General features: G+C 38.1%; 1 long non-coding RNA gene across 1 annotated transcript; it reads left to right on the top strand.

The window, feature by feature from the left end:
- Positions 1-3,294: 3,294 nt before the first annotated feature.
- LOC135327123 (uncharacterized) lies at positions 3,295-12,035 on the top strand. Its single transcript, XR_010387179.1, has 3 exons — positions 3,295-3,447; positions 10,365-10,417; positions 11,741-12,035. It is a non-coding gene; the product is annotated as an uncharacterized LOC135327123 (long non-coding RNA).
- Positions 12,036-12,310: the final 275 nt, after the last annotated feature.

The following is a 12,310-nucleotide window of genomic DNA, read 5'->3' as shown; positions in this document are numbered from 1 at the left end:
TTTCCGCAGCAGACAGATGGGCACAACGTAGAGCATCACACGCTGGATGTAATAGATTTCCATTTCAAATGGAAGCTGAGGAATAAGGAAAATTCATTATTAACAACTGAGTCACAAGGAACCATTTTTAAGAAGGAAAACTTCTCCTTATGCCCCGCAAGAATCCCTTCATTTAAGTTCTTTTGTCACCTGCGTGTATTAACAAAGGGATGAGAGACATTAATGGTCAGTGCTTTGAAAATGCAGCTATCTGTACCCATCCCATCCTCCTTGCCGCAAACACGATACAGTGCTTCGAGCAGAGAATTTAGGAAATTAGCCAGAAGCACAATAAAGGAGGAATAACATAAGATAACATAAGCTCGCTCTCTTCCTTTTCCTTGTTAGTATAAATTACCAACAACGATGCAAAAAAGCAAAGTAATCAAACACCCCCCATATGGCAGCAGCCTATTTACAAAAAAAAGTTAACTGCTAGCTTGCAAGTGATAGAAGTCTATAAAGCAGGTATTTTTCATTACAACAATTTTAAAATAAAAGTTACTGCTGAGAGAGCCTGTGCAAAAATTTTCAAAAGACCTGATTTAGCAAACTGTACACATGGGACAGACACTACTGTGCTTCTCTTAAAACCAGTAAAATTCAAAATAGATGAACACCAGTCAGTCTTCAAGCTGCAGAAGAATACATACAAACAAGTTACGTGTTAGTGGTAAATTAGGTATTCCTCACCTGCTAACATCATTTGAGAAATTACTGTTAGTCATTTGTGTGTTTAGTTGAATTCATGTTACCTCTTAGAGGTCAGACAGACTGCGCTAAAATAATACTGTTCTAAAAATAACCCGAACCGGAGCCCAACTAATTCCAATTCTAGTTCTGTATGAGTTAGAAAAATTAATACACTGTATTTGAAAGTTATTCCCGTCTCCTCTAAGTGTCTTTGTCTATACCCATTTGTTCGGAAAAAAAGTCTCAAACTAGACCATAACACTTTTAAAATTGAACAATGGCAGGAAAAATTAAAATCCAAAATTCATAATCCAAGTTATTGTTGCAGTTCACTTAAAAGGCTGAAGAGACATACTTTTCTGATATATTTCAGATGTGAAAATTGGACAATACCCTTACTTGAGTCTGAAATCTCACAGGAGTAATGCAAAGCCAAATCATTAGCCTTGGTTCAAATGCAGACTCATTTTAAAGCCTAAAGTGACTCTGGATGCAAGTCTTACTATCATGGCCTGTCTGTTCAAAAAAAAACCCCAAAATAAAAAACCTTCCTTTTCTGTTATTGTCCAAAGATATTAAAGTCATAATGTTGAAACAGAAACATCACAAAAAATTCTGCATCAGCAGAAGTCAGAGATTGAAACAGTTCAGCTTTCTTCCTAAATAACAGTCAATAAACAGCAGATAAATTCTACAATTTTTTTAATCCAATTTTGAATTTAAAAGCCATTAAACCCAACAGCTGGATTCTATTAGTCCTGGCATCCTCCAGCTGAATACTTTAAACACTATCAGTGTCCTGACTGCAAACTCCAACATGTGCAGCCAACTCTTGGGAGACAGTAGGCTAAAGAATCTTCCATACAAGCTGTTGGGTTAATTTACTCTAAGTATTCTGTATCAAAACATAAAACCAACCAAGATAACAGTATGCAGAAGCAAGAACTTCACAGAAATTCTGAAGTTTCCTGACTATTAATCTTTTCTTTTGTCTCCTGTATTACCTGTTGAAAGATACCTAGGGCAAAATAAGGGAATCAAACAAGAATATTTGAAGAGAGGCTAACGCAGCTTTAGTAGCGAGAAAGGAAAACCTGTACCTCTCCCAACTGGAATACGCACACTTCAGAAACAATAGCTCCTAATATAAACAATACAACATGAGGCACTCAATCCCTGCCAAGGAGCATGCTCTAATATCCTGTGGTTTCATGTGGGCTTCTGCACTCGCCGAGTTGTGAGGGTCAGTTACACAAACGTTACACTCAGGACACTTCTGAGAACAGAGTAACAGTTGTTTTGCTGCAGTAGTGTTGGCAATGTTTTTTTTGTGTGTGTGTGTAAAACAAAACATTTTTTTTGCTGTGAAAGATTGATTGTTCTGAAGCCCAGCTAATTATGCAAATGCATTTCCTGGTATGGAACTGACAACGCAGACTTCTCTGTACAGCCAGGCACTCAAGCTGTACAGCCAGGCCACAATAAAGAGAAAAAAACAAACACAACAGATTAACTATAAAGTTGTACAGAACGACTGACTCACCCAGCTCTAAAGGTCTGGTCTGTAAGTTGTTTTATCAATAAACACTCATTCACAGATAGCAGATAGGTGCAGATAGTGGAGACAACATAGAAAGGATCACCCATCAATCCAGGATTTTAAAAACCTCTTCACGAAAACAAATTAGCAGTTTAGAATGTGATCACGTTTGAGATATCCAAAAATCAAAGCAACACTTATTCACAGAACATAAAGGAGGTCAGAATACTGCCTCCTGAGTTGATTCATCTCATAATATTTGATGGTATGCAGTTGCAAAGGCCATGAGTATCCAAATCCAGACTGCAACAAACCCTAAAGTAGACCCTCGCCACAGGCCTCAACAGACGTGTCTTCTCCCATCAGATGCCTTTGGTGGAACGCAGCAGCCACTCTCAAGAGCAACAAGTATTTCCCTAGTAACAGACCAATGTCTTGATGACATATTTCTTTATCCACACCTGTCCCCAGATTCGGGAACATTGAACGTTCGTTATCAAGATGGACTACTCTGAACTCTGTATATTAATTTTCAATCGGTTTGCTGGCTGTTTGCCCTAAACTCCTCTCTCCCTTGCAGGCTGCTAGCATCACTCTTCCTGCATTTCACCTTGTTTCCCTTCTCAGGGCATTAAAACAAGTAAAGGTACAAGACAAAATGACAAATTATCCATTTCTTCTACTAACTCATATTCTAGGCTCTCTTAACAGTCTAAATGAATACAGAGTACAGGCTACCCTGCTACTCAAGATAATAGGTTCTTTTCCTTTAAAGGTTGCTACTTGAAGAAAAATCTGTTCATTGTCCATTCACTGGTTTTAACATTGGTATAAAATCATGCTGTGTTTCAAAACACAGCCTAATACTGACATACACTATTCCTCAAACACGCACACAAAATCCAGAGTACTATGTTAGCATATTTTGCAATAAACATTCAGACTATTCAGTTTTTACATTTTCTGATGAAACTTCTGCTAGAAGATGTACGATGTTTTGTTTTTTCCAGGAAGAGTTCAGCTCAAGGTAGCCACATCTGCTGCTTGCCCCTGCATCAGCCCAGTATGGTGCAGATTCAAAAGGGCCACAATTCCCGGGACACTTGCTAAGGGCTCGCTGGAGACGTACCAAGAATAAATAGCGAGCAGACAGTAAGCTCTCATCCCAGGAACAGGTAAGTTATGTATAACGGCCTAACTAAACCCTTAGCAGCCACTTTTATTGCTTGTGAGACTGCAGAAAAGAGAAACTATGTGATGAAGGATTAGAGCTCACCTCTTTCTTTTATCTCTGAGCAAGAAAAGTCACCGCCATCAACGGCAGTCCTCTGAGCACGTGATGGATGCCTCAACTTAAACCAGCTATTGCCCTGAGGAAACAATTAGGTCTTTCCATTGACTGCACTAAGATTTAGAAAAAGCTCTTCAAAACCATAGAGCTTCGAATAGAGTTGAGCCCAGAAGTCTAATACTTAGATGCGAGTTCCTCCCTGCCCCGCAAAGCATGGCAAAACACTAGTCTAAACTCGCTTCAGCTCAGCTGGTTTCAGTGGGAAGGGAGGTTGCTACTTTGCTCTGTTTTCTGAAAGTAGTATTCCTCCCTCTGCTAATTATTTATGCCTTGGTTTTATATTTGCAACAATAGCTCAAGCACTGTGTTGGGCAAGAACTCTCCCTCCACCATCCTCTACAAAGACTGCAGGGTATGACAGAAAAAGGAACAAAAGTAATTCAGCTCTGCCCTTTTCTATAGCACACCCAGCAGGCAGGCTAGGTGTCTGCAGTAAACATGGAATGGCATTCTGTACCAGTAGCTTTCCTAGACATAGTCAGTAAACCCAGATTCATAACTTAAAATTAATGACTAGTATCCTAGACAGGGTCAGTAATCCACAAATAAGCCGCAAGCAGATTTTTTTAATTTAACCTGTAAAGCAAACCACAGTATATATGAAATGGGAGAGGGGGAATCTATATAAAGCTGTACAATGCAGAAATCATGGGGCAAACAGCTACTAGGCCCATGTAACAGATGTTGGTTACTTCTCAACATATTCAGGATAGCAAGTGACTTATTTGGCAGAGGAGAGACAGTTGCTGGAGGAGTTTAAGAGAATCATCTCAGGACAGACATGAAGTATTTAAAAAGAAAAAAAAAAATCCAAAACAAAAACACAAGTGGCCTTTGGAAAACAGATTATTTCCAGTCCTGCTAAGACTCATTTCTCCAGCAGACGTCCAAACGGCAAGTAGCCAAGAAGCTGACCCACGTTACACTATTGTACTGTTCAGTACCGTATTATTCAGCCAATTCTACAGCTCAGGCACCAGTTTGTCCACCTGGCATAGATCAGATAAGGGATTCCCACATACCTGAATGGGGCGAAAATAAAGATATGTTAATGTTGGCATTGATGCCAACAGCAAAGCCACTTAAAATAAATGAGTACCAGGGCTGTAGCTAAGTATCAGGCACCCATCTGTGTGGTGTCTGTGCTAAGGTCTAAACCAGTTTCCCCAGATTTTATTTGCAACAGTTCCTTTTCTGATATTTTCTGATATTCTGATATAGGCAAAAAAACCTAATCTCAACTTCAAGTAGGCATCTGCCATCTTCTACACAATCCAGTCAGTAGAGAGAATTATAATATAACCCCTTAAGGTAGCATTAATTGATTAGTTTTATCCAATATTATCTAGTTCTCATTTTCAATTAATCCTGTTAGGGTGGGCATATATACAGAGGGAGAGAATCAGAATCTGCATCTGCTACCAGAGGGAAGCGTTAGCATGCACAAGCACAGTCATGAGATTTATAAAGAGAGTCCGTCTGTGCTGAAGATTAGTAGAGTCGAGACATGGTGGAACACAGGACTAGGAATAATACCTTGCTACAGGGATGGAGGGGATCGGAAACATAATGAAACAAGAACAACAACTATATTTTTACTAGTATACAAATGCCAGAAGATCCAGCTAGAGCAAACCCCCAGGATTCCAACTCATGACATACCCAAATTCTGCTAATTTGAGAGGGAATTTTTTTCTTGGCCTGTCACTACAGAGATGAAGCTGACCAAGAAAGTTAGGACAATGCAGTTGTTCAATGCACTGCTGAGCTAAACTGTAGGCATTTATTTTAACTTTTATTACTGTTTTCCTTATTTGATCAGTGCTAGATTTGATGTTTATTGTATCTCATAAAAAGGCATTACAGTCTCCTGGTCACTCAATTTGATTATGCAAACCAGCACACATGTAATGACTCTAGGGACACAGTCAGGCATCTGTAGAATTGAGTCCAAGATAGAAGAGTTATATGTGCACAAAATACTAATTTCAGAAAGAGTATTTTTTACTTCCTCTACAGATAATACTGGCACTACTTACCACCAGTATAAGGTAAATTTGCATTCCCAAATAAAAGTGTGATTGTAAATTGCACTTACGCACCCATACCATTTTAACGTACGTAGCCTCGATACGTGTGAAAGATGCAGAATCAGTGGCTTTAGTACGAATAGCAGCCAAAGCACCACCTTTCCAGAGCCCTGGATGTCTAACCATACTGTTATTTCCACTTATGCCAGTTAGACTTAGACAATTTAGAAATGACATCATGTGCTACCATTACTTATTCCATTTTGCTGTGTTGCTAACAGGCATTTGGGGCAAACTTTTTACTTTTACAGTGCATTGTTACCTTAACAGTCAACAGAGATGCAGTAGGACGTTATCATAGTCCCTAAAGACAGAGTGCACTGCAAGTATTGCTCAAAGTATGATTCTATTCCTAAAACAGATTTAGGCTGTGTACCTCTCAAGGCAAATAGTTCTAATAATACTGTCTAGCAACTTCTGGAAACATTAAAACTGCACCATCTCTGTGTTAGCCGAGACAGTAAGCCCAACGCCTCTAGGACATGTCTTATTTTTTACTTTATCTATATCAACATATTCAGGACATCAGCTTGCAAACAAAGCTTTAAAACCAGTAGAAATATTTTCCTTTAAAATTTGATTAATGCAATATGTTCGCACACATGCTCATACAAAAACGATTACTCTCCAAACACTTCACTGGCAGCTAAATTAATTTACTTGCACAGACCTGGTGCCACACATTGTTTTGCGACTTATTTGAGAAACTTTTAACGGGGTTCCTTTCCAACCTTTGTGAGGCTTAGGCTATCAGGACCTACACTGTATTCCATGTAATATAGATACGGAGTTAAAAGAGATCTTGCACTTGTGTATTTCTTCTTACACCTTTCTAGGCTCCTACCCGGGAACCTAACAATCTGATTCCCTTAACATTTTCTTCTCTATTTACCTGGAAGTCTTCAAAGATTACCCTATTTTCCATGTGATTGTTAATGCTAATCAAGAATGTTTTGTCTCTTGAGAATGAGAGAACTCTCTCCCACCTACCTGCCCAAAAGCATGCTCTCCCTCCCCCACTTCTAAATGAGTAGCTGGGTCAGGTGTCCAACTTCTCATGCTCTTACTTTCTGCCAGGCACTATATATTACAACCCTTTACAGATGTAACTAGGTATACAAATTTTTGTATGAACCATGCATACAGTAAAATATATGTCTTAAAATATCACAAAACTGAAATAAAAAGTTGAGGCATAAAATGATGACCATTCCTGACTGAGTCAAAAGCTTTTCAGGAAGGTATTACAAATCAGAGCAGAGGAACAGAGAGCATAGACAAATTTATTGCACTTTTTTTTGGAACTTCCTACTAAGTGTTAAGAGTTATTCAGTGCTTTCAGGAAAATGTCATTGTGGATATTTACGACGACAGTTATAGAGCAGAATGCACGTCTACCAAGAAATAATTTGGGCCAAAGCTGCAGTGCTATAAAACATCACCCATATTATCTTGTGCCAGAAGACACACAGAAAAGAGACTAGCCTAGCAAGCAGCTGTTAAGCCAAAAATATCCTAGAGCTGTATTTATTCCAAAAATATTTGCTCTTGGACGTAGTCCTTTGGCTCCTCTGTCTCTAGAGAAGGGCAGAATTTTATACGAGTAGTCTGTATTTTTCCTGTTTAATCACCACTGCCCAAATATAAGTGAGATCTATAATAATATTAGAGAAAATACAAGTTAATGATTTATTAAAATATTTCAACATGTATTATTTTAACCTTAACAGGTTACTCCTAAAAATCCAATAGAAATCAGAAAGCTACCTAATTTGAAACAGGAAAAGTATTCTATTATCAAGAAATTCTATTTGCATTTTTGATTTAATGCCATTTCTATTCAGCAGTAACTAGTTTTAATAAAAACAATTGCAAACTGCAAATAAACATTTCTAGTATGAAAAAGAATATGTGTAGTTACCAGATTAGGAAGGACAAAAAGACTAAATCTTGAAGGAACTCTAGGCTTATACTACTGAAACCACTGAAATCTGAGAAAATGAGCAAGCATGTGCCCTTATATGTATATATACGTACACACACACACACACACACACACACACACACACACACACCCATATGTGCATGCATAACAACTCTTAAAAATAATTCTTAGAAATATTTTATCCAGCTCAGATTCAGGACAACTTTTCTTAGCATTAATTCTCGACAGGTTTGAGTATTACTAGGGACACCAACAGGCTAATTTTTCTTCCAGAAGACAGGAAATTTGTAGCAGTTTTGAAAACCTGGATGAAGAAACCCTGCTGTGCCTAATTTGGGGGGGAGAGCAGGTGACAGACGCCAACAACACTGGGCAAATTCCAGGCCTGAGGAATCTCCCATATTCATGTGTACCCACTTCTAGTTTTTTAGCCTCCCACTACGTCATTTTAACCATGGGCCACATGCTATCCTGTGAAGCCGCTTTCAAAGCTATCACGTTCACTGTCAGTTTAAAGATCAGGGTGGAATGGACAATGAACTTTGTTCTACGCTTCCACTCTCCACATTATTAACTCTCCACATGGAAGTTTTTGTGATTGTGCTTGTAAATCAAAGACTAGTATTTTGGATCCATTCTAGTGACCTGTACCAGGAATTTACAGCCTGGTAAAACAGACTGAATTTTCCTAAAGCCAAATATATTTACTCAGCGTTCACTTTGATCATAGGAGGGCTCTTATGTGACTTCACTCAGGAAAAAAGCTTGTTGTTGGAGGTAAATAACTTGAAGCAAAAATCTAACTCAAACTATAATTTGTAGGACTAATAGCTGCCACCAGGCTGAAATAAAGACTGTATCTATAGCATATTCAAAGGCTTAAATGATGCTGACCGGCATACATCTACTAACAATCTAGCTTGCTTCAGTACCGATAACATTGAAACTGGCAGCAGAGATTTCAGCACCAACTATACAACTTGAACCCTGAATATGTCCTTGTATTAGCAGCCTACACAAATTGCATTGCTGCAACTTCACTGGTCTTGTTTGCCAAAGTTTCCTAGATTAAGCCCACCCCAGCTACGATATGATGCTACAACTACATTCCTGAATGCACTTGCTGCCACCCTACAAAAGGGTTTAGACTTTAGAATTAACCTAATCATGTGAAAGATATAAACTATTTTTTTGCATTAACTTTTTTCCCCACAATCAATTTACCCTGTAAAACACAAGGACAAAAGGTACGGCAGCGTAGCAACTGACGTCCAAAAGAAAACACACTTGACAGCTCCATCTCACAACGTAGCCATTCTGAAGTCTAAACTTTTTATACTTAAATTTTATTTATAGTTTTATATGCATCTGCTTGAAAAGAAACTAGTTCTTCAGTTTCAGGCATTCAATAGTGTTGTCTCAGACATCATTAAAATAATACTTACAAATAAAAAAAAAATGCATTTCAGAAAGTAGTTTGCTTGCTCCAGCAATGTAGAAGAAACACCTTTTAGATAGCTTTACAAAAGGGTCTGGGATGAAGAAAGGCGGCTACTTGCAAGTGTTAGTAATCTGACTGCCATATTCAAAACAGCAAGTTCTTCACAGTAAAAGAAGCAACTCAGTGATAATCTAGTACTTCAGAAAGATCTTAGCAAAAGAGCTAACTTACCTGCTTTGAGTGAAACACTCTCATCCCATCATTTTCTCAGTGTCTTAGATATCTCTTCAATACACAAATCCAGCAGGTATTTATAGATCACTCCGATTCATTATGCAAATAGTATGTAGCCTGCTGAATTTAATTGAGAGGGAGGAAATACCTGCAGAAACAAAGATATGGGAATAAAGAAGTTTTCCATGAGCAGTGAATTTACATGCAGCAAGAAATTTTAACCATCAAAACTTGCTTAGTATTTTAGAAGTATAGCTCCTAAACCAAATCTGTGTAATTTAGCCACCTCTAAAGACAGCTCAAGCACCTTTCTAGAGAAAGTATTGTAGGAAGAAATACACGAGGAGAAGGAAAGGTATAGTATACTCACCAGGCGCGTGTTAACGACAGGAAACAGCAATGCTAAGAGGGCCCCATTTAACATATGCATCTGCAACCTTAGAAGAGAGATGAGATATTATTTTCACAGATTAGAAATGAAATGCAAAGTTTTTATGTAGTATGTTATATGTACATGTTATGTATAGTTATGTAGTATTTTATGTAGTGTATCTTTCATAAAAGGTAGCAGGAAATTTGAGAAAATTCTGCTGGCTTTAATTTGAATAAAGCCACTGTTCACTGCAATAACCAGGATAAGAACTCTCTTTAAATAAACATTTTAATAATTTCCTGAAGTAGGACTGCTTCCTATAATGAGCTTTGGATTCCTAGAAGGTTTTGACTGCCTGTTCATATTAATCCTGTTCATATTAATCCTGTTCATGGTCCAGGCTGCTAAATGGTTGAAATTTTGCTGTTCATTTTGCTTTCAGAGCTTAAAATAGACATTTGAGAAAGTTTTTACTTTCATCCAACTCCATAAATGTACATGACATCAAACTAAAGCTTTGGGAATTTGGAAGAAGTCTGATTTTTGAGTCACTTAAATAAAAGAATTATATTTGTAAAGATGCAACAGAGAATCCCAAGCAAAGAACAGGGAAAGAAAGTAGTATTTAAATTACAGTGCTGTATTTTATTTTATACAGCTTTCAGTCATCTCTCCCTGAACCACTGTTGCATCAGGACCTACAGAAGTAAGGTCAGTACTGTTTAAGTCTACTTTATATAAGAGACAAAGTAAAGCATAAATTTCATTCTACAACCACTGCCTGTCATAAACTCTATTAAAAATTACAAAGTTTATAAGTAACTTGGGGCGGGGGAGGAAGGTATTACAATTCCAAAACAGTTCTTCAAATGTCATTTGTATGTCAGGACGTCAGAAAACAGAAAGGCTCATTCTGAAAAAGAACAAATACTGCAGCCTCTGCCCTGCAACCAGTCCTTTGCAAATGCATAGTAAATCCAGGATTTCCTAGACACCAGACTTACTTTGCACGCTCTCTGAGATGAAGAGGCACTAGTACTGTATCTCTGTATTCAGCCTACTCCCTGCCCAAATAAGGAGCAGCAGGAAAAAGTTGTAGCGAGACAGTAGCACCTCCAAAACAATTCATGAGGCATGCCCCCAGCATCATATTTTCCAGTCACTGCCTAGACTAAGAGAAGAAAGAGCCGAGTGAACTGTCACGGTGGCAACTACAGCCATTCCTGATTATCATTCTGTCTGGGAAGTCCCATGACCCTCCTCACAATATACTAGCTGTACCCCTATCATGCAACGCACATGAGAGAGGGCCTTTGAGAGCAAGAACTCTATAGGTAAGAACCTATAAAAAGTATGGGCTGTTTACTGGACTCTACTGCACTAGTCCATTAGACCAATTCCTAAAGTTAGTAACAATAAGCAATATTATAGAAAAGATTGCACACATTTGAGAAATACCCAAATCAGTAGGAATCTGCTTTAACTATTTAACTTATCTCCACATTTTAAAAAATAGACCCATACTGTACATATGGCCTTCCATGAAGATCAGCTACTAATTTTTAGTGAAGATAATCAGAAAGTACGAGGCACATGACATACATTTAACAAGCCCATAGGTTATTCTGTAGAAGGACACCTGTGCTCTCATCAACTACTGCGCGAATAGGTGTTGCCTGTGAGACCAAAACCACCACCAGTACAAAAGAAACAAGGGTCAGTGGACTCAGCACCCACAGCTGAAGCCATGACCCTTTTCAAGGTCTCATCATTCAGTCCAGCCAGTATGTCTTTCTAACTAAGGGCTGGATGCGTATCTTACTATTTTATGACTTAAGCCACAATCAACTTCTAAGCACACCATGCAAGTAGACAGAAATGCAGCAAGGATGGGGCATTACCTGAAAAGAATCATTGCAACCCGACATGGAGGACAGTCAAGAAGAAAAATCTGAAACATTAGGCAAAAAAAAAAGAAAGAAATTAATGATACGATCTTATTTAAACTCTATTTTGTGTATCTTTCTTCCTCAGTTCTGTATGTGACAGATCACTTCTACTAGAAGAACTGTTTTACAGCAGAGCTGGAAAAGACTAAAAATCATGAACAAATTAAAAGATCTCACATTACCTACATATACAAGGATTTAAGCAGTATGAGCAGCATCTAGGATTCAGCTTCTGCCAGTTCCTAAGAAGCAAATCAAGTTCTAGTCCATTTGAAATTCTCTCATTATTAAATATATATATACTTATATATAGATCTCTCTCTCTCTCTCCCTCTCTCAGGGCTTTTGTAAAGCAGATTACTGTATTACCAATCATTTCACTATTGTAGCCTCTATAGCCTTACTTTGGGAAGTGCTAAGAGGCTTTTATAGACAACCATCTTACATTAGATCTTCAAGACTGGGTCCGGCACTGCTGAAGCAAAGGAGAGTATTGTCATCATAAATGCTTAGTATTCAGCACAGCAGGGACCTTACCATGACCAGAGGATATCTCAGTATCCGTTCTATAGATAACCTTAGCAGTCATCTTTAAATACATTTGTTGCCTTATTTCCATAGAGTATTTTTGAAGTACTGTTTAAATTTCACCAGT

The sequence above is a fragment of the Dromaius novaehollandiae genome, unplaced genomic scaffold, assembly GCF_036370855.1.
Source record: "Dromaius novaehollandiae isolate bDroNov1 unplaced genomic scaffold, bDroNov1.hap1 HAP1_SCAFFOLD_269, whole genome shotgun sequence".
In the NCBI taxonomy this organism is placed as follows: domain Eukaryota; kingdom Metazoa; phylum Chordata; class Aves; order Casuariiformes; family Dromaiidae; genus Dromaius; species Dromaius novaehollandiae.
This window is presented reverse-complemented; position numbering and strand designations above follow the sequence as displayed.